Source organism: Oryzias latipes, chromosome 3 (assembly GCF_053564925.1).
Source record: "Oryzias latipes strain Hd-rR chromosome 3, Olatipes_Hd-rR_3.1".
NCBI classification, from domain to species: Eukaryota; Metazoa; Chordata; class Actinopteri; order Beloniformes; family Adrianichthyidae; genus Oryzias; species Oryzias latipes.
The window spans coordinates 13,310,808-13,334,355 of NC_136239.1; positions in this window are offsets into that span (position 1 = coordinate 13,310,808).

Here is a 23,548-nt window from a genome sequence, read left to right on the forward strand (position 1 = left end):
TTTATCCAGACATAAAAATATCCAAAGCTGGATAGGTTCAAATGTTTTCCCACCACTTCCTGTCGTTACACCTCTGAATGTGCACAGATTGCAAAAACAAGATATAACACCCTTAATGGATGAGTTTTAGATGTGCTGGCAGGCTGAGACAGAGCCAGGCCAAATACTTCCCCATTTACAGCTCCTGAGCTAAAACCGGTTTGTTATTGAGCGTATTACTGCATATTCACACCACTGACGTAGCAGTTTGAATACAAAAAAAAGGAAAGTTATTATACTCACGTCAAGCAATATTTTCCAGTGGTGGATTAAAGGAAAACATAGTCAGTGTGAAAAAAATACATCCCCTGGAATGATTTTGTTACACTGATCTTGTCAGATTACGTGCCTGAAGCACAAGCTGTGCCACGCTCGCAGCGCTCCATCAGCAGAGGCCTCATCAGTCTGGGGGCTGTCGAGTCGGAGGGGGGAGTTTGACCCAGGGACTTTAATCTGAACATGAGCTCACAGGGTGTTTACAGACCTGAGATGTAGCTGCAGAACTAATCATACAGACATTAAATGGTGGTTGGAAGTCTGCCACGGCTGTACGTTAATGAGGGACAAATTAGTCAGCCTCAAAGATGCAGTGGAAAAGGATAACATGCCACTGGGTTAGCAGATACTACAACCGCCTAAGAACTGATACTGGAAGGAACTGTGACCAGTCAAGGAGAACACTTCAGGACACCTCCAGACAGTTTCTTTAGTCTATGCATTAAAATAATTTATGAGGAGGACACTGAGACAGCTGTAATCACTGGAGCAGGAGGAACCAATTAAAAGGCCATGTAAAGAAGAACGAGGCTAAAAAAAGGTCAAGGCTGTACACGCTGAGGGTGAACGAAAAAGAACAAGACAGAAAACAGCGCTGTGAGCTGGGTCAAATAAATACACGGAATAAAATCCTTCAGAGATGCATCTAAGGAGTGTCATGAGCCAAACTCAAAATAAAACACCAGAACAGTTTTAGGTTTTTACCTGTGAAATGTGCTACAGATATTCATTGAAAGCTGAAATCAGCCCCTTTCTACAGCTCACAACTTAGCAGTCGTTTTGTCTGGGCATCAGTCAAGTATAAAACAATAAGTGAGTCCATCTGCAGCAGTTTTAGTTAGGCATTTGGGTTGTATGGTAGCCCTGAAGTGCCAATCCCATTAACAACTCTGGAAACTGGAAAAGGTAGATACAATGGGACATTGCTGATTGGATGATGATGTTTGATTTTTGATGTTTGAGTTTTTTGTCTGCATACTAACAAAATGTTGGAATTAGTACAGAGAATATCCATTTACGCTTCATGCCAAGTAACCTTCGGTAGAAATGATGGACAAACACCGTCATCCAATCAACGTACCTACATACATAGTACCTACCTTTTCCTTTTCCTTTTTGGAAATTACTATTTGTTTTCTGAAACATTTCATTTTTATTTTGTTTTATCGTTGGATTTGTGTTTTAATGATGATGAAAAGAGAAAAGTTTAAAAAGTGATTTCAAAACGAACTTAACCTAAGCTTGAGAAAATACAGTAGTATAATAAATATACTTCAGACTTTTACTTATATATTGTACCAATTGGTACAAATAAGATCCAGATAAGATACGTTATTCTCTTTTCCAGAAATTCAATTTTTTCAGATTTGTGTTAAAATAAACAAAGAGTTTTAAGAAATCTGAAGTTGTAACAAACTGCATCTATTCAAGTAATAAAATGTGTGACCAAAGAATCAGAGAAATGCTAGATTATTTCTGCCAGACTGCATTTAACTTGATGTAATTACAAACTAAAATCTTGTATTTGTTGTGAAATTCTCAGTGTTGAAGAACAGCAGGGACATTTGGATCGTCCTAATCTCGTTATAAAGCTGTACAGTGTGAGAAAAGCTGCAAAACCCTTGGACAGTGACGCAGTTTGCATTTTTGATTTATTATTTGCGAGTGATATTATGTGCCTGACTGGATTTGGTGGGGATTTTCACCATCTGTGTCCCTCACAACAGTATTAGTACTTGAATAAAAGATTATTTTGTGCATGAAACTGAATACTTGACGTCAAAACTTGAGCAGACGTGGACAAATATCTTGGCGCCCCTGTATTGATGAGAGAAAAACCTGCACTAGTCACTGGAACGAGAAACGCGCAAATGTACCAGTAATCAAATCAATTGTTGAAAATCAGATATTGGTTTTGAACTGATGGTCATCAGAAAAGGTTAAAAACTAATTTGACCACAGAAACATATTAAACTGACGCCTTAGTCACGAATGCCCTTATGAGTGGATACGGGCTGTCTGTAGGGGAAAAATAGGCAAACCTGTACAGGATACGAAGGTGGTCCGAACAAAATTTTCAAGATCCTAGACCGCTTGGTGGGCCCATAAACCAATAATGTTCATTCACATCTCTTTCTACGGGCATGCTGCAGCCAACAGGTTGTAGTGAACAAGATGTAAGGGTTTGTAAAGTTGAAGTAGGTGAAAGTGGGTGTGTGCGTGTTATTTTATGGGCGGTGCTGGCAAACTGGATGGAAAACTCTGGACCTCGAAGTACCTGTACCGGTGTGTCTGTATGATTTCCAGGAATCCAAGCCCTACACATAACTGATTACCTGGTTCGGGTCTGTCCAGCCAATCACATCAGGGCATAGCAGGGTGTGTTGGAAAACACGCATGAATGCAGGCCTCAAGGCCTGGAGTTTCCCATTCCTGAGCTAAACTGTGCCGCTTGGATAACAAACCCTTCTAACACAAGACAGTAGGAGCATTTTACCAATGAGGAGTGAACCAAAATAGCGGTTAAAAGGTACAGAAGTTGGGATGACACTTGCAGAAATATTTTTCCTGCATAGAATTTGTGTAAAGGAATATTTATCTACACATTCACTCTGACGCTGAACACTGCGAATATTACTTTGTCAGTGATATTTCAGTCCCCATTCCTACCAATCCTGTCTACGTCTGCTTTTATTAAAACATTATTTGTTCATTTTTCTTACAATGGATTTCATTATTTTTAAATCATAATTGAAAGTCTTTCAAATAATAGCAAAATTAAAAAAATGCATTAATTTGGAAGATCGTAATATGTTTGGGCTACTCTGAGAATTACAGAGGAGTGGAGTGTTTTAGGGAGAGGTCAATGATGAGATTCCACTAGCAGTATGGAACTATGTTGGCAAAGTGCAGGGAGTGGTTGGTAAAAGAAAAAAACAACAACATTAAAGCAACGAACAACACACCCATAAGAAACATTTTGTGTTCACAGCACCTTCCATTGCACAAGACTGGATGAACAAGTGCTGACTGCCAACTTTTTCCACCTCTTTGAAAATGTTATGTCAACCCTCCTTTATCAAAGTGTCAAATACCAGGAACTTCACGCAAAGAGAAAACTAAATCTGATGAAGCTATATTTAAAGTCCCACTCCGATCATCTTTTGCTCTATTTTAAAAGCATTCCCAATGTTTGTTTGTGTTTTTTTCCAATTGTGATGATGCTGTTTTTAGCCACAATCAAAAAACCTATGTCTAGAACATAGTTTCTGCAGAGCGACAGTAGTTCATTAGAAAATCCCCTCTGTGTTTTAGGAAGGACTCCTGCCTCCACTTCCCATCATCCATCAGGAAACACGTTAGCTTACAGCTCCTCACAACTAAAAAGAAATGCTTACCGATGCAATTGTTTTGATCCAGATGCAGGCTCAGGCAAGGAAAATTAAAACAGACATGGGTGTATTTGTCTGCAGGTGGATGCATCGGAATGTTGTGGAGTGGGGAGCTTGTGGCTTGCCAATGTAGGTCCTATGTCACTGCATTTTTTCCTGAGTCAACGCGATTTGAATAAAGAAATACTCAGAAATTAAGATTAAATTTTCTTTATATATGTCCTCCATCATCAGAAAAATGCAATAAGAACATGTTAAAAACACTATTTAGTTGTGGGTCATAACATTATTTTTCTAACTGGCTAAATCATCATAAATTTATTTACTAAGTTAGCAGAAACAAGCAGGAGTTGCCATCCCAAAAGAAAACACCAGAATTCTTTTTGGATCATGCACGGCTCTGAATGCTCTGGGGGGGCTTGATAGGTGACATAATGTGTCTTGTCACTTTTGGCTTTGAGGACCTTAAAGCACATCGCCCCGAAACATAAGAAAACACCAAGCTGCAACACATTTAAAAAAGTAAAAGCTCAAAAATGTGAGTTTGAGAACCACAAACTTGTGTTTGTTTGTTTTTTCAGTAACAGCATGGTCCCTTATGCTGCCTGTGTGCTCAGAAAATGAAGCAACTCTTCAACAGTGATAAGTGGAATGATTTTATTTTGTAAAATAAACATAAACTTGTTCATCTAAATAAAAAAAGGGAAATAAATTGATGAATTTTTGATCCAGATCAGTCCAGTAAGAGTTTCATTAACCGACGGTGTGGGGCAAAATAAATCTCCTCTTAATAAGGGAAATTAGTTGAGAAACTAAGGAAATGTAATTGTGACTATCATCCAGTGGGCAAATTGTTGTTTTTTATTTTTGACTCTAAAACTAATTTGACATTTGGATTTTTTACCCTGGAACTTTCAAATATCAAAAATAGTGACACATGAGTATAACAAATTAGAATCTTAATCTAAACACAAAAGCATAAAGCATTGTTACAGGTTTATTTACAATATTCAGATGGTTTAAATCTAAAACTATGATTCTAAGATCTGTTCAGTTGGATATTGATGGAGGTATTTATTATTATTATCATGTATTAGTATTATTTTGGGACAAAGGAAGTGGTGGTTGATCTATTTGTTACAATGGTATTACTTCAGTTCACCCAATGTTTGACCACAACAACATAGAAATCGCATCACCAAGCAGCAAAAGGAAGACGCTGGTAAATATTATCAGACATGTAAAAATATATTTCTTCACCACAGATGTTGAGATATATACATGTGGGCAGCCTTGCATTTTATTCTGCATGATGCGTTGTTTTGAGAAATATGCATCCTAACCTAAGATATGTTTGTACTTTTCTCCGCCAAGGGTGCTCCTCTTCCTTTCCTCCTCTCTTTCTCTGTATCTTTGGGGCTTTGTCACTTTTCACCCTAATTCTATGTTGTTGGTTATTTTTTTGTGTTGTTTTTTTGTCCTTTGTTTTGTTTTTGGTAAACCTTACAACTTCTGGATTTTCTACATTCATAATCTTTTGTAGACAGCAATATGAGATGTGATTCAAAATGGAATATGTGCAATGTTGATAAAAGAAAAATATAATATATTAAATAAAAATTCTGAAAAATAAAATATGAAAGTCGTTGTTTCTGCTTTTAGTGTTTTGGTAACTGAATTCATCCATCATCATCAGCTGTTATAATGCTTTTTTAAAAATCAAATAAATTTAATTTCCAGAGTTTAAAAACATTTAGGCAAGAAATTGTAATACAGCAAGTTACAGATTACAGGTATACACAGTTATGAACAGATTATCCTGGGAAAAACAGTTTGCATAAACAAGATCCTCTGGTCTTTCATTAAACTTTATTTTTAAAGCAATGACCTCGTGCAAAGTATAAACCTGGTTCAAGACAAAACCTGGCTTCATTAGAATTCAGACAAGAGTGAAAAATGACAAAAAATAAGTTACAACACGTGTGGTCTATGCCATTGCTCAAAGTGAGATGAACCTGTTACGCCCATATTCATCAAATCTTAAATTTGATTTGATTTGATTTTGATTTGAAATGGTTTATTTCAAGCAATTAATTAGAAATAATACACAACAGCAATAAAATCATCAGTTATACATTCATACAGTAACTAATCAAACTTAGGATTATTAGACATAATTAATAAATATTGCTTGTAAGGGAATGGAAGGAAGCGAACTTATATAATCCCACCCCGTTATACTATAGCCATTTTATTACATGATTTATCAATATCCGGTTCCTAGCTTTTATCAGACAGAATTAAGAATCATAAAGTATCAACAAAGCACATGCCAAAGATGAATTACTTAATTATTATGTAAAAATAACTATTTCAGAAATTAACATGGCAAATGCAGATCATTTATCTAAAATATATGCAGATTATGTTACTTATAAAAGTCATTCATATAATTAAAAAATAATACTTTATCAGTAAAATACACAACACTGTTTCAGAGATTTTCATACAAAATTTCATCAAGTATCAAAATTTAAAAACGTGCAAAATTATGCTACATTAGGAAAGATTTTTGAATCAATTTATCAGTTTTTGGAGCAAGTGAAGTAATATTCATTAAACGTCGATCAATTTAACCATTTTCAATAAGTGATTAATCATTTGTTTTACTTTTTTTATTTATAATAAAGTAATGCTGTAAGGGAAAATAAAAAGAGTCCATAATCTGTCGATTGTCCAGGGTTGGCATTTCTTCTTCTGCTGATTAACAGCCGTTCTTCTGGGTTTAAACAGTTTATAGTTCTCTTCGATGTTATGACTGCAGACATTAGATTCAGGTCCATATCCTTCTTCAGTTGATATCAGCGGCGGTAAATTAAGCCTCTCTTTCAAAACCACAAGCAGACCATGTCACGTGAGTAGGAAGTCGGAAGTATGCGTGGACCGCTGTGCTAAAGAACTGGTGTGGCTTTGTAAAATAAAAGTTTTATTTGGCTTTATTAAATTGCAACTTTATAAAACTTTATAAAATTTATAAAACTACTTTCACCAACATTGAACCTGAGGCTCCGGAAGAACTCAGAGATTTCAAGGATTTTATCGACGAGTGTTTTGACTGGGTCGTCATGGAAAAAACACAAGCCGCTGCTACTCCATTTTTCAAGCGTGGACGCCGGGATGACTCGCCGGGAGCTGCCTCGTCTCCTGGCAGCAGCTTCGGAGAAGCCCTGGAGTCGATCGACAAAAAGCTGCTCTCACTTGACGGCCGGCTTGCGCTTGTGGAGGTTTTCCATAAGGAATTCCAGGCTCTGCAGGAGGCGCGGGAATTTAGCCAGCAGCAAGTGGTGGAATTAACGTCAGAGAACCGAGCGCTCAGAGAGGAGGTGGAGAAGATTAAAGAACGAGCTGCAGATCTCATCTGACTACCACAAGATCAAAGAAACGATGCTGGATCTTCAGGCCCGAAGCATGAGGGACAACTTGGTTATCTTATGGATTCCGGAGCGGGCTGGGATTTGGAGAAAACCTTGAAAAACCTTATTAGGGATCAGCTGAAAGTCCCAGAAGAAACGGCAAACCAGATCACTTTCCACCTTGTCCACCGTTTGGGTGGAATTAAACCAAACAGCCAGAGGGCGATTGTTGCAAAGTTTGAACACCACAAACACAAAGAATTTCTCAGGAGCCTTGGACGTGAACCGAAGGGAACAAGTGTCAGCATGAATGATCAGTTCCCAGTAGAGATTTTACAGCGGCAGAGGAGCCTCTTTCCCCTCCGGAAGAGGTTCATCAAACTGGCTCCCAGGCAGTCATCTGCGTGGACAGGGTTTATGTGGACGGTGGGCTCTACGGAGAAGAAGGAGTCACCACCTGGCTGAACTAAAGACTGGAAACAGGTGAAGTAAATATATCAACCTCATAATACATGATATCAATAATAAATATATTAGGTTAACTGAAACTATAAAAGCATTGTGTGTTTAAGGTAAAATACTTCTGTGACAGCTGGTCTAGCCAAGTGGTTAACACAAAACGAAAAGTATGAGTTGCTGTTCGTTTTGTGTGTGTGTTTTGTTGTTTTACTCTTTTTTTTTCTTTGTGTTTCTTTCCCTTCTCTATCCCTATTTTTACCCCTCATCCTGGATGGTAGGATCAAGTGTTGTGAGTACAAATGCTTCAAAACTAACTAAGTGTATGCATGCACACGCACTTGCAGAGGAAGACTTTACGTACTGTTCACACCTCATACAGACACACACGGTACTCTAATAGCAGTAAACAAAAGACCACAGGATTCACACAGCTCTTTCACACTTGGTAAGACATGCTGGTCACAGGTACATACACAATCTTATTATATCTACCATTACTCAGTTAGTATAGTTATGGCCACGATCAACTTTGTTGCATGGAATGTACGTAGGGTTAATTCTAGTGGAAAGAGGTATTATTTGTACTCTAACACGACTAAGGGATGGTTTATACTTCAAAGAGATTTGTAATCGCCTGCATCTCAGTGGTCGCATGGCCATTGGAGCGGAATTGCCCCAGTCACTGCAGAATGTAAATGTTAAAATGGTAAATGGCACATACTTGTATCGCGTATTTCTACTTTCCTCGTAGGCCAAAATTGCTTTACAGTCACAGTCCCATTCACACACTGGTGGTGGCTCAGGTGTCGAACACTGGTGCCAACCTTCCACCAGAGGCAAGGTGGGGTTCAATGCATTCCTCAAGGACACTTCGACATATGAGCAAACAAGGCGAGAATCAAACCTGTAATATTCAAATAGGAGGTCGAACGCCCCACCACTGCACCACAGCCGCCCTTATGTGACACCTGCTGGTGACGTCACCAAATTCACCTGTAAAAGCTTCCACACATCATTCCCAGCTATCTGTTTTCTTAACCTGTTTTAACTGAAGCTAACTGTGGCACTGTGACAAGCTTTAGTACATCACTGGAGTCAGGAAAAAAAAGCTCTGTCAGGAGGGGGTCTGAGCATCCCGGTGACAACGCGTTTTCATCCACAGAGGTTGCTTTTGAAACTTGATGCAAGGACCGTACATGTTGAACACTGTTTAAATATTTCACACGGGTCTGTCGCGATGCCTGATGGATGCATTACATTTTCCTAGCAGTTGACTTTTGACTGGATTCGCAGGAAAAACGACACCAGTCATTTATTTTAAGCCTCACAAACTTGTAGAAAAAAAAAAACATTTTGTCATGACTCTAAATTATTCGTGTTTGCCTGTAACCAAGTGTAGGAAATGAAAAATTACTGAAGATAAATAAAGTGAGTCAATTTGTCTGACCACAAAAGATTTGTGCAAATTACGTCAAAAGAACAAGGTGAAAATGGGTTTTAATGTTACATAAAGCAATTAGACTCTATCATTTAAATTATTGACTCTACTTACTTACAGAATGTAAAAATATTTGTAGGCAAATCTTACTTCATCTGGTTTACCATGGTCTGTCCATTATTGCAGGGGGTGTCATTGGACACCTAACAAGGAACAATAGCCCAGCCCAGGTCAAAAGCTGCTCTCATTTAATCATGCTGGCAAATTTGGTATTCACCAACCGCCTTTGCAAGGAAACTCAATGCCTTCTTGCTGTATAAAGGTAGCCCATGAAACCTAATCATGTAAATCCCAAAACAACACCACTGCCGTGGGACTGCGGATGGAAAAGACGTCGGCAACCGTTGTTGCAGACACAGCATTCCTCAAGCCGTGATCTCTCAAGGGAATATTTACCAGCTTTTGCACTCAGAACCTGTGGTGCTGACCTTGGACTTACCCCATTGGCATATTCTTTACACATCATTTTATTTGATTTGACAGCCAGTGACACACATAGATGCGATTTTGGGAACCTCTGTGATGTTTGTACCAAAGAATTTGCATAAAAACAAAAATGAATCGGCAGCTAAAAAAACTGTGGAACACTTAGACAGTAGTAGTAGTAGTGGTATAAGATTTATTTCAAATCAAATCAAAATTTCTATTGAACAAAAAAAAACAAGTCTACACACGACTTTGAAAATAGGATTTGAAAGGGGAATGGAAGAAGCACATGCTTATAAAAATCCAAACTCTCACTTAACAACACTCGTAACAACAAAACAACGAGATTAAACATTTGACAAATTATAACGCTAACATACGAGAAACACCTGACAAAGACAGACAGACACGCCCAAATACTCCGACCACACACCACACCCCCTATAAAACAGGAAGAAGGAAACAAGATGCCTCAGCTGAAAAAAGATACAAGAACAAAACAAACCAACATGCGTGAACACATATAAACATGTATCTTCTTCTTTTTTCCTTTATTATAAAAAAGGAAAATATATGCAAAATCTTACAGACAAATAGAGGTGAGGAAAAGACAAAAACCAGCAGTGAAACTCCAAATCCAGCATCAGCAGATTCTTTAGACTCATCCTACAGTCCAACAGCTGCTTTGAAGCAGAGAGGCTTAGGCAGCGCGTTAGCTTTTAAATCTTTTCACACACCAAGAGAGAAGGAATCACTGTTTGGGATGTCAGAGGCGCTGCTTCTAATCTGATAAGACTGTTCGATATGTAAACTCAATCCAAATGTGTTACTCTTCACAGTTGTCTTACAAACAGAAGGAACATATATTTACACATATAGTGAAGCGTCTAAATATCCACTTTAATAGCTGTTAGGTATTGGGAAATTGCCAATATTAATATTGATGGTGAAGTAACTTGAATTAATTAAAGACAAATGAAGCAAATCCTTTTTAATTAAAAAAACAAACAAACAATGGTGGCAGGTGTTGGATATGTAATGTTTCGGATATATCTACCGGTATGTCAGATTTCCCTGAGGCTGTAAAAGTCAACCCAAATGATGGGACTGCTGAGAACTGGACTGAATTACTACTCTGCCTTGCCTTCCAAACAGGGAGTACCAAAAAGGCTCCAAGAAGCCAAAAATCCCAAAGACTTCTATAGAGAAATGCACATCTATTACCCCTTGTGCTATCCTAGGCACTTTAACATTGGGAGTGGGGTCATCTAGACCCACTAGACAGTGCGCTGAACTTTTTTCTTCAATGATTTGTGATTGAAGAAAACCTCTCGGTGGGTGGAGTGTCCCTGCCCCAGATTGAAGAGTTTAAATACCTTGGGGTCTTGTTCACGAGTGAGGGAAGACCGGAGCGTGAGATTGACAGGCGGATCGGAGCGGCGTCCGTAATTATGCGGTCGTCCGTAGTTATGCGGTCGCTGTATTGGTCCGTCGTGTTGAAGAGAGAGCTGAGCCAAAAAGCAAATCTCTCAATTTACCAGTCGATCTTTGTTCCAATACTCACCTATGGTCACGAGCTCTGGGTCATGACCGAAAGAACGAAGTCCCGAATACAAGCGGCTGAAATGAACTTCCTCCGCAGGGTGGCTGGGCGTTCCCTTAGAGATAGGGTGGGAAGCTTGGTCACCCGCGGAGAGCTCGAAGTAGAACCGCTTCTCTTCCACATCGAAAGGAGCCAGTTGAGGCGGCTCAGGTATCTAGTCTGGATGCCTCCTGGACGCCTCCCTGGAGAGGTGTTCCGGGCATGTCCCACTGGGCGGAGGCCCCGGGGAAGACCCAGGACACACTGGAGAGACTACGTCTCTTGGCTGGCCTGGGAACGCCTCGGGGTCCCCCCAGAGGAGCTGGAGGAAGTGGCTGGGGCGAGGGAAGTCTGGGCATCTCTGCTTAGACTGCTGCACTTGCACTTGCACGGATAAGCGAAGGAAGATGGATGGATTTGTGATCTTCACTGGTTTCCATGGATTACATGAAATCCTCTCCACCTTTATCCACCTTTGTCATGGTAGGGAGAACACCTCAATGGTCATCTTGACCCCATAGGATAGCACAAGAGTTACTCAGTCATTCTATTTGTCAGAATATCTATTCTTGCTCTAAAACCTTTTTTTTCAACATGTTCTTTTCATGATGTTTTTTTTGTAGAGTGAGTTTTTCAAGTTATAAACCAACCAGATCAGATGCCTCAATAAAAGTATGTGGTCTCATGGCAAATGTACGAACCATTTGATTGGCAGGTTATCCAGAGCCCACTTTCAAATGGTAATAGTGTGGCCTTCAAAACAGCCCAATCCTGATTGGAGAGAGTGGTTGTCATAGTAACATGGACTAATATCGACTCAGCCCAATCACTGCTTACACTTGTCGTCCGGCTCCAACGGACGGCATCCAGATAGCAAAACAACGGCAACTGATTTGACTTCATTTAATTTGAATAAACCATTTTCTATGGATGACATCAAACTCACTGAGTCCTGTTCTCATATAAAGTCAAAAGTCAGCCCGCACTGTGGAATGTGAACGAGCATCACACTTTCAGTACTTTACACAAACAGAACTTGTTAGTTTTCTTTATAAAATCAAATCAAATCAAATTAAACTAAATTAAACCTTAAGTTTAAATGTTTTTCCATATTTAAGCTTTAGATTTTACTTTAAAAAAGGCAAAGATCATGTTCTATGCCCATGTATTAGTTTGATCCCAGTGGTCAATACTCTAAAGGCCGTGTCACACAGCTACAACCTTCATTTTCCGCATATTGCACAGAAGAAAATTGGTCATATGTGAATAGGAAAAAGTCAGAAAGGTTGTGGTTTTTGCGTGAAATTTTCACAGATGTATTACGAGTAAACCAAGCAATGAACAAGTAAATCAATTTTAAAAAAACATGCGTGATTATTGCACTGTTTATATGCAAATTAGTGATTTGCGGATCAATTATGTCATTTTAACGTGATAGGTTTGCCGTACACGTGATATAAAAATTTTACATCGGTGGTATGTCAGTTTGTCAGTTAGGAATGGTCAAGGACAGCCTTACACAAGACAAAGACAAACACAAGTAACATACATGTGTCAAACGTAGGATGATTAATCATGATTTACCTAAATTGGTAAAGAAGATAGACTAGACTTTCAATTATAGATTAACATACACATAGACACAATGGCAGTATAATCCCTCAATCTTTAATAGACCCATTTGGATAACAGATGTTAAATACCATAAGATAAAAGAGGGTAACAAGACTACTTCCATGTGAACTAAAACTACAATATTAATATTACTTAAGTAAACTGTAAATACCGTATCGTGAAAGAACGCGTCACCGTACATGACACATTGAATCCATTAAATGTGAAGGTTTTTTTCAAAAAGAGTTTAATAAATTGCTTGAAAACGAGTGGGGGGAAGCAAACTAGGTTCATTTTCTGATCAAAACACCCCAGATTACAATTTAAATAACTAAATAAACTAAATATCTAGCTTTGTTTTGTTAGAAAGATCTGCTGTATAACCTTTCAGGCTTTGCTTATGAAGACAAAGTCTATTGAAAATGTCAACACTCAGACCTGCAATTGTCTAATTCAGATCCTCTAATGGATCTTCATTTATTTTTGACACTTCCAAAATGGGAAAAGAAGTTAAGGTCAACTGTCACAGTAAACAAACAAAAAAGCGCATTTATACTTAATAAGATCTTGCCGGTTGGTGACTTTAGCCTTATTACCCGTCTTCATCGGCTTCCACAGATCTGAAAAATCTGTACGTTCTAAGCAGGAGTCCTTGTCCTCCCTATTGACATCCATCCTGTGTAGACCTGACAGATTTCCTACCCCGTTTTCTCAGAAAGCTTGAAGTGCTTGCACAGCTGGGTCACTGCTGAACACTTCATCACTTCACCCCATCTCTGAGAAGTATCTCATTTCATTCTGCTGCAGACACAGGGATTCGGTCTCACACAGAGTGGGTTGCTCTCAAAACAAAGGAAAGAAATGAGGATTTGTACCAGAGAAGTGGGAAGTTACCTCCAGAAGAGGGGAGGAAGACTCCAGTGATGAAACGGGTTGAGTGTATGAAGGGAAATGACTGTTGTCATGGTAACAGGCAGTGTGGTCTGTTGCAACAACATATTCCTAGCAGCATTAAGGCTTGATCAGGATCCAGCTCCTCACTAAAAACCTCCTCTCCACCATTTTGAATGTGGGGAAACAAATGGTTTAGAGAATGCTTAGTGATCCATAGTGCTCTGAATCATTGGGAGACACTGATCAGCAGAGCTAAAGTGACAAAGGCGCAGCTTCGTATCTAAAACTCAGCTGCCGTACATTGCTATCGAGGTTTCTGAAGGCTCCATGAGTGAGTCTGAGTCACTGACTCTTTTTAGGGGCTGTGAAGGAGGCATATTCGTTCTAATGGAGGGGGATTTCAGAGCATACATCTGAAAATAACAGTCAAAAGGTGGGGGGGATACTTACATTTCAGAGCTTACGATCATGGTGAGAGAATAAAAAAAAAAGTAGTATAATTTAAAATAATGTAATATGGGCATTTTGTGGGTTTTATTTATTTTTATTTTTTGCACATCATCCAGCGTAATTTAACTTTACCTACAGGGTTGTTCTGTTTTTGCAAACTGTCTTTTAAAGTTAAAATCTTTTAGTTTTAGAATTTTAACCCGTATCATATTTGCATTTTGAAAACCCCTATCTCATTAATATTCAAACTTTCCTTAAAAACCCATTCAACAAAACTTAGTCCATGACTTCTGCTCTGTAGTTCATTATCATTCCACTAGGGGCAGTAGAAAAGTTTTTCCTGCTTATTTTAAAAATGGCTGCCCCTATGAAATCCCAAAAACACCCTTGGCAGGAAACGTTTAGCTAATTTTCAATAAATCATCTATTGTTAATCTTTTTTACAATTGACTACTTGCTTTATTGAAAGAATTATAAATGTGCTAATAATAAGTTCTTTATAATACAGTTGTGTAAATCAAATTTCAGATAGTGGGGAAATAATGGGCTTTTTTATGTTAATGTTTTGTTGTGAGTTAAAAAATTTACCAAATCACCCAACTCATCATAATTAATACTATTTATATTTCATAAAAAAATATATGGCATTTTTTGTGGATTTTTAAAATTCTAATTTAAAAAAATAATCAATTTTTAGTCAATTATTTGATGTTGTGAACGTTACAGGGTTATTATTTGAAAATGTGTGTTAGGGTACAAGACACCACAAGACACAGTTTTTTCAATGTGTTCACATTTCATATACCTTTAAGAATAGCAGTAAAATGTTCAACAGAGCTGCACCTTCTGTAACTCTGAATTATACCAATGAAATACTGGATTGTCAGTTTACTTAACAGACATGGATGTAATGCACAGAGGGGTAGAGGAGAAGTGGAAAAGTGTGGAAAAGAATCAGGATTACATTTGGGCTGAGATGAGGATTTAAGCATGGAGTTAAGAGAAGACAGGGATTAAAGGTTATCTTGTGAGGGAGAAAATATTATTAACGCTGGTTGTCAGTGGAACTGTAAAAGTGAAATATGTGTAAATATGGGTGTGTGTTTTGTAACGCATCAAAGACTTGGGTCACTGACTTGTTTGTCTACACAGATGTGTGAGAAACCTCTTTTTGGTCTGACAGATTTTCAGCATTCTTTGAATGAAGCAAACACGGGCAGACTCCTGCACACGCAGTACATAGATTCCTCCGTCAACAGGACTATTCCCAGGCTCATTCACACACACACAGGCAGAAAATGGCACAGAATAAAGAAGATAGCACCTTGAATGGTAAGCCTTTTCAATATTTAACAAGAACAAGCACCATCAACCATTATTTCATGGACTACTGTATGTATAACTGTTTATACATCCATTTATGATTATGGGTTAGGGTTAGAGTTTGTAATCAATGTATAATACATGAAAATGATTTTTTATTTTTCTGTTTTTCATTTTTTTTATTATTACATTACTTAAATGCTTGAAATAAACCAACAAATCAGATCAAATTAATGCTATAATAGTTTACAAATAAACAAGTCAAAGCTAGTACTGCGTCACAACTAGCTTGAAATAATCAGCCGCTTTAATTGTCAGTGATTTCTTTACCGATCATGCAACCAGTGCAGTAAAAAAAACAGATATGTTTATTTAACAAGAGTTATCTCCAATGTATTTTTTTATATTGTAACAAGTGGATGTTAAATCTAATTTTTTTTCGATAAATGTGAGTTTTTTTCTAAACTGTTGTGTTTCCATTAGGCAAATCTATTAGCGCAAATCCAATTTACGCAGGCTATTAAAGCCTGCCCTAAAAAAAGATAGCCATACTGTAACTCTCACAATAATATAATAATTACAGATATGATTTCATCAACAACCATGTTCATCTTCATACAATAATAATAATGATAATAGTCCCAATAATATTTAAATGTATATGATTGGCATGCATAATGTTATCGTTTTTAATGTCTTTATACATGCTACTCTTAAACTTTTCTTCTTGTATTGTGCGCATACCAAAAGTTTGTAACAACCTTTCTGTGATTGACAATCAAATTGAGCACCAATTGGGATCCAGTCATTTGATTAACAAGCAACCATTAAATCCAATGCTATGTATCCCTTACTGGGGATCCTCCAAAAACTGTAGAAATTCCTACTTTCCCATACGGTAGTCCCTAGTTTAATGTGAGAGTTGTGTAAAACCCCTCACTACACACCTTTTGTAAGCAGACAAGAACATTTGCACACACTTCTCCCTTGTTTAAGGTCTCAAAGTTCAAACCTTTGTACAAAAAACAAAATGAATGCCCATCCTGACACAACCCTGTATTTTATCTGGGCTGGGGACCGGCACAGGGAGACCCAAACTTGGGTTACATATTCTTTGGTAAAATTATGAAACTTGCTCAGCAGGAGACACCAACGAAGTAATGCTATTATTATTATAATTCTTATAATTAGGAAGATAATACCTAGTAAAATGATCCAAAATTTGCTTTTAATGTTATCCAGAAATAGCTACCAAGCATTTAATCTATTGGGAAATGTCCTTGTTTTTATTGTCAAAAGAATTGTTGAACAAATTGTCGAATATCATAAAAATAGAAATGATGTTGAAAAGACTTTTCAATGATTTGCTCATCTAATTCAGGTTTACTGTGCTCAATAGCGAAACCACAGCTGTCTGCTTTGATTGTCTTTGTGTATTTGACTGAAAAGACTTGCGTGTCCTTTCTCCTTCAAGAAAATCCAGCTAAATTTATCCTGACCTTTTTAATTCCTTGTTTTCCAGACACAAAAAAAGAAATCAAATGGCTTGCAGGGAAACAAAAGCCTTCCCCCATTCTGAACATCACACAGTCTGTGCTGGGGAGCTCAAGCTTTGCATAAAATGAGCATTGATAAATTTAGCAGCACTTATGCAACTCCCGCTCAGTCTGAATCTCACTGATGAGGCAGAAAAAGGCCTTTATTTCATTTCAGCTTTCCTCTGTTAATGAATTTTTGTACCAATGCTGCAAACATGTAACCCCAGTGCCAGCAGAGCTTTGTGAGGAGCAGTATGGGGTGCCACAAAGCTGCCAAATGGCATGCTGTGAAGGTAATGTTAGAGAAACGTTTCCAAAAGAGCTGTCCGCGGTGAGTATCTATACCCACAGACCCCAGAGAAGCCGCCTGTCTATTTTGGGATTACCTGTACTCAACTGTCGCTGCTTTGAGAGGAAATGTCTGTCAGAAATCACAATCCATAGGAAAAAAAGGTTTAAAAAAAGGCCAATGCATTTGGGCCAATGATTTTACAAATAGCTCTGATAGTAACAAGAATAAATTCTGTCAGTTCTGCAGGATGTGTTCTTTTCTCTTCACTGCATCTGGAGGCAAGAGATGCTCTGATGCACTGAGGCATGGTAAGAAATCCTCATCAAGAAGTGTGTTGGCTGAGCAGAGGCCACTCTCATGCATCCAGGCTGGACAGTTCTGTTTCATTTTAATTGTACTGTATAAATTCATCGTCTCAGAAAAACTAATTTGATTTGCAAACAGCCGATGTGAAACCCCATGGAGTTTGAGCTTGGTGGAGAGCCCACTGGGGGCATAAACAGCACAGCAGCCCGTTGAATGTTAATGTATCCAATCACCTGTCTCCTGGCTGTTGCCAGCTTCTTCTCTTCTTTACAAAAATAAAGAAAAACCTAAAGGGAGAATATACTAAAGGGCGGCAGACACTTTCTTTCACTTCTCCTCTGGCAAAATGACCATCCAGCCATGACAAATGCAGATCAAGATTAGGAGAGATAAGCACGGCACGGACAACAAGAACTGTTGGCGAAAAGGCTTGTAATTCTTTTTAATTGAGCATGTTGTTCCGTAGTTGTAGCCTCTGTAAGTACATAGGGGCAAAGACAATGCCTTTATTAATATTAAAGACCTACTCCAATGAAAACTGTGTTTTTTTGTGTTTATAACGTGGCATTTTTCTCATTATGGAGGACATATTTAAAGAAAATTACAATTAAAATTGCATTTCTGATTATTTCTTTATTCAAATCGTTTTACATCAGGAGCAGACAAAAAAACATAGTTTGAAAAAGTGTGACGTCTGGCAAGCCACAATCTTCCTGCTCCACTCCATTCCGATGCATACACTTGTGGATGACTACATTAATGTGTGTCTTTGTTTTCTTGTCTGAGATGGCATGTGAGTCAAAACTGTATGACTGGAGAGCTCCAATACTGTTTGCCATTTTTGTTGCATCACTAATAGTAGTAGGGTGTGTGACGGGCTGAAAGGTAGCGAGAGAGCGTGTAAACAGAGAGCTCTCAGCATTGGTGAGGAGTTGGGGGGCGGTTGCTCCACGACAATGCTTCAACCCACAACTCTGAGGTGCATTTCTGATGAACTACTGCCACTCTGCAGAAACTGTCATTTATTATTATGATTATGTCATTTATAAATGACGTAATCATAATTAAAAAAAACACTTTTACTAAATATAAGTGAATAAAGCTGTGAAATGGATTATATACTATAATGTATTGTATTACGTAATACATATTTGAAGCTGGCGCTGAAGCTTTTAATTTGTTATTTGTCCTGGTTGTTGTCTTTTTTACTGATCTGAAAATTGATCCAAAACCGGTAAAAGACTCGAACTGTGAGTTTTGGGATCTGTCGCCCCCAAAATGCAGGACATAACAAGTATTTTCGGTACATAACTGGCCCGGGAGGGAGGGGCTAAACAGGTTAAAAAGTGATCAGGCTGCAGAAGTCGGTCCAGTTACGTGAGCTATGTTATCAGAAACACAGCTAAAGTTACGGAAAAATCTAGTGTTCCTATTTATTTTTGAGTTTCTGATGCGAGGCAGTCATTGAATATTTGTAAATACTAATACCTTAATGCCTCCTAATGCTGTTTAGGACATTTTCAGCTTTTCTGGGGATGAGCAAAATAAATCCTATCGCCACCGTACCTGTGACTGAGCCTTCATTCGGAACCTCCTTTCTGCTTTGGGAGGAACCCTGCTGCACTCACAAATACATTTTAGGAGCGTGAAATCTGTTGTGATTTTGGGTCTAAGTTCCGTTTTTTTTTGGTGCAAATGTACATTCTTTGCGGTGTCATGTATTGCACTATGATAACAGTGGACTTTGGGATTGGGACTGAGTTCAGGGTTTTTTTAAGCCATTGCACTGTAACATTTTTGTCCCCCTGTCCTATGATAAACTTGTATGAGTTGTAGTGTGTCTCAAAGGCTGAAGAGAATTCAATAGTAGTTTGTTCGCAGATATAAATATTTCTGTGTGTATATAGGAAATGTGTCTTCTAATACTATAGGTTGCAGACTTTTAATTTATCACCTTTTTTAATTCACTGGCTGCAGGTATTTAGGCATTCATGTTTTGTTTTTTTCAATTCTTAATAATTTCACAACAATCTTGGGTTTAATAGCTCTTTTTATCTTTTTAAAAGCCATTAATTAATTTGGGGATAGAGTTTAGGATTATGAGGGAACCACAGGTAAAGATTTGTTTTACATTTTAATAAACTAAAATAGATCCCCCTTGTGAAGACGGACAAATCTGAACTCTTCTCTGATCTCCAACCTTTAAAGTAAAGGAAGCGTTTCTTAAAGCCAGGTCGCACCCCCGCTACATAAAATTTGTGCATTTTGTACTGATGAAAACTATACAATAAACCACGCAGAGAATGTGCAAACCCTGCGCTGAAATGAATTTCTTCACTTTGACATTCAGATCACTGGGCAGAAATCACATCCCGTCAGCACCAAGGGTCGGCACCTGCTGCGAGCCCTCGCGATGCTTTGTTCTGATTAAACAGTCAGATTGCCCCTGGTCTGCACCAGTTCTAAGCAGGTGCTCGGCGCCAGCTGAGGCAGCCTGCTGGGGGGGAACCCCGCTGGGATGGGGGGACCTGACATCGGGTCACCCTGTGTCCGGTCTCCCACCCGGTATAGACTGCCTGAGAAGTGGAAGATTGGCCGATCTTTGTACCTGTCATCTAATATGCCAATCGTGCATGAACCGTGCGTAATTATTGCTCTTTTTGTATGCAATTCCTTAGTAATTCCTGCATCAATTACGTAATCTTAACGTGATATACAGTATGTATACCGCATACGCGATATAAAAGTTATACAGCTGTGGTACATGTGTCAAAAGTCTGTTAGACATACGTGCAACGGTCGGGAAAAGCCACAAATGTGCGAATGCAACTTGCAAAAATCACGCAAAATTGTATACGTTTTATGTAATAATTGTGTATAAACTATGTTAAATACGTATCAAGTAATTCTCACAGACCAAAAAACAGTACCAAGCCGAAACCCTCGATGGACATCGATGAATGATGAACACAAGAAACAGTTGTGACTTATGCATATCATGCATGTATCATGAAAGACAGAAAGACATGGAAAATGTGCAAAACGTGCGTTGCGGCCATGTCACACGACCTTTACTTGAGAATCAACTAGCCTCCTTTGTACTGCAGATTCCCTCAACCCCTTAGAGTGTTCATTTTGTGTTGAACTTGAAGTTTTGTGTGAAATTGAAAATCTCCTACATTATATTCCAGACTTGCACATGTGCAGCTGCCAGTTATTTTATGAAGAATGGGTTTGTGAAGGAAAATAAGAATAAACAGTATTTGAGGTTTGTCAACCACATAAGTTGGCAAGGTACAAAACTCTGGAGGAGCGAGCTTCAGTTTGCCTTCTGTTCATGCTACTGATCATCAAGAGAAGGCATACTGGCAGGATGAAGTGCTGGAGTGCTGGTCCAGATTCTCAGATTGGCCTTCCTGCAGGATAAATGTCTGTGCAGCTTGATTCAGAAACCATGTATTGAGTTCTGGACTAAATAAAGACCCACTTTGATGATAATGGTGTTTTTTTTTAATGTTGTTAACAAGCTTTGTAGCCTTTTTCTGATGATGGAAGATATAAAGAAAATTATGCTTAGAATTGCATTGCTGAGTATTTCTTTAGTATCAATCAATATATCAATATTTATTTAGCAAATCGTTGTGAATCAGGAGCAGATGAAAATAATGCAGCTGGAAAAAATGTCATTTGTTTCATTTTGTGTGTTGGGCAGGCCACAAGCGTCCTGCTCCACTTCATTCTGATACATCCACTTGTACACAACTAGATTTATGTACGTCTTTGTTTTCCTCGTCTGACCTGGTATCAAGCTCAAAACTGTGACAGGATGTAAGATGTACACAGATAAACAGTTATGGGTGACGGAAATGGTTGCTCCGCCCCAATGGTCTTGCTTAAAATGCAGAGGTGTTTTTCCAATGAACTACTTCTGCTCTGCAGAAACTATGTCCCAGAAAACAACTAAGTTTTTTTTTCATTTTGGCTAAAAATGGCATATTCATAATAAAAAATAATTGGGAAACATTTACAAAAGATCAAAAGGTGATCCGAGTGGGTCATTAACGTTTTTCTTGTTTTTTTCTGGTTGTTTATGCCTTAAAGACTTGGTGCCCTAACTAAACATTTCAAATAAAAAGACAAATGTGTGCGTTTATATTCACACAAACACATTAAAAAGTCTTTAGGACCATCTGATAAAAAAGCCCTAACAACTATAGAAGATGTCAATTGTCATGATTTGAACTTGTTGTCTTGTTTTTGGTCCTTGTTCTGTCTTGTTTCTGTTTCCTGTTTTATTTTGAAAGTATCCTGTCTTGTCTGTTTTCTTGGGTTTTACTTCCTTTGGTCCCCATCTGCCCTGATCGTGTTCACCTGTGTCTTGTCTGCCCTGTCTGTATATAAGTCTTGTCTCTGCCTTCCTCCTGTGTTGGTCCATTAGTTATTCCTGTCCTGGTTGTCCTTGTCATGCCATGTTCCTTGTTTCTTGTTCCACGCCACAGTGAGTTTTGTTTAGTTTTGTCATCCTGCTCTGCAGCGCCTTTTGTTTGTTCATTAAACCCTCTAGACTCTGATCCTCATGCCTCCGCCTCTGCGTCTGGGTCCAACCGGCTCTCGAGCCACCCTCCACCATGACAGTCAATAATGAAGTTGACAGCAGAAAATGGCACTCTTAGGGCTTTTGCGTTCAAAACTCTTGCATTCAAGCGTAGCTAAGTACGTTAAGACCGTTTTCAGGTGCTACGTGCAAAACGTCTGACCTCTGAATGCATGTTGAAAGTTAAACCAGGTCAAACTTTGACCAGTCAGAGATTCAGGTTTGGTAGTGATGTATGGATGATGTCCCTTTTAATTGACAGAAGCGCCAGCCGTTTGAAAATTAATCATGGAGGAGAAACTAATAATTAAAGTTTGTGTCCGGCTGGAATTTTGTGACACCAAGTCTTTCATGAATCATAATATAGCTGTGTTAGCTAGCATAACTTGCTGTTCTACTGGTTAAAAAAGTCATGAGCAACTCATAAACCTTGTTTGTATTTCAAACTATATAGTTTATAGGCCTTTAAGGACCTTAAAACAGTGATGAGACAGTTCAAGCACATTTGGATAGAACTATATTGTAATTCTAATTAAATATATGTATTTATTTTTTCACTGCGACAGACTGGCGACTTGTCCAGGGTGCCCCCTGCCTTCGCCCACAATTGGCTGGGATAGGCTCCGGCAGCCCCGTGACCCCGAAAGAGAATAAACAGAAGAAGAAGATGAATGAATATTTACTTTTCTCCTGCAGGGAAATAGCAAACGGTTTAAAAATGTTTAAATTAATTTAACTAGAAAAAGTTTAACCTCATTTATAAGTAGAATGACTTACTAAATACTAAGTAAAAGACCAATTCTTTTTTGCCAAAAACGTAAAAAAAAAACATTTATATATTTAGAGCTTGTAGTTTGATTTTGATACCACGAGGTCACTGATTTTCTCACACCAAGCCTCTGTCTAGTGCTGGAAAAACATTTTCTTTAAGCATGGGAACTATAATTGTTGTTGCTGAAATTCCTTACGTTTGCCAAATTGACAACTTCCAGCCAAAAGTGAAGGCAGAACTCCCTGCCAGATCGCCTTTGCTCACACCCTTGAGACCTGAAGCTGCTGGAATACAGCTCCCTCAAAATTTTTGTCCCAGCGAGTACCCTGGGCCGTGCAGTGCTGACTCTTGGATATCAATGTGACAGATAGGGATCACCTGTAAGGTCATCCAATAAGTTTTGTGTATGTGACTTATTCTTCAGAATGATAAATCAAAGTTTAGACAGAAAAATGTGCAGGTCGGCCGGTCATCTAAGGATAGTTTGGCTCTGTGCAGGTTCTAGGAGGATGATAATGGGGATACTCAGTTGGGCTGCTGTAATAAAGACGCACAGAAGTCAGAGCTGACAAAGCTGGATATGCAACTCAAGATTGCCAAGAACTGGAACACAGTAAATGCGCTGCTCAAGTTAAACTCAGCATTTTTTTTGCCAAAAGTTTTGTTTAGCCAGTCAATTT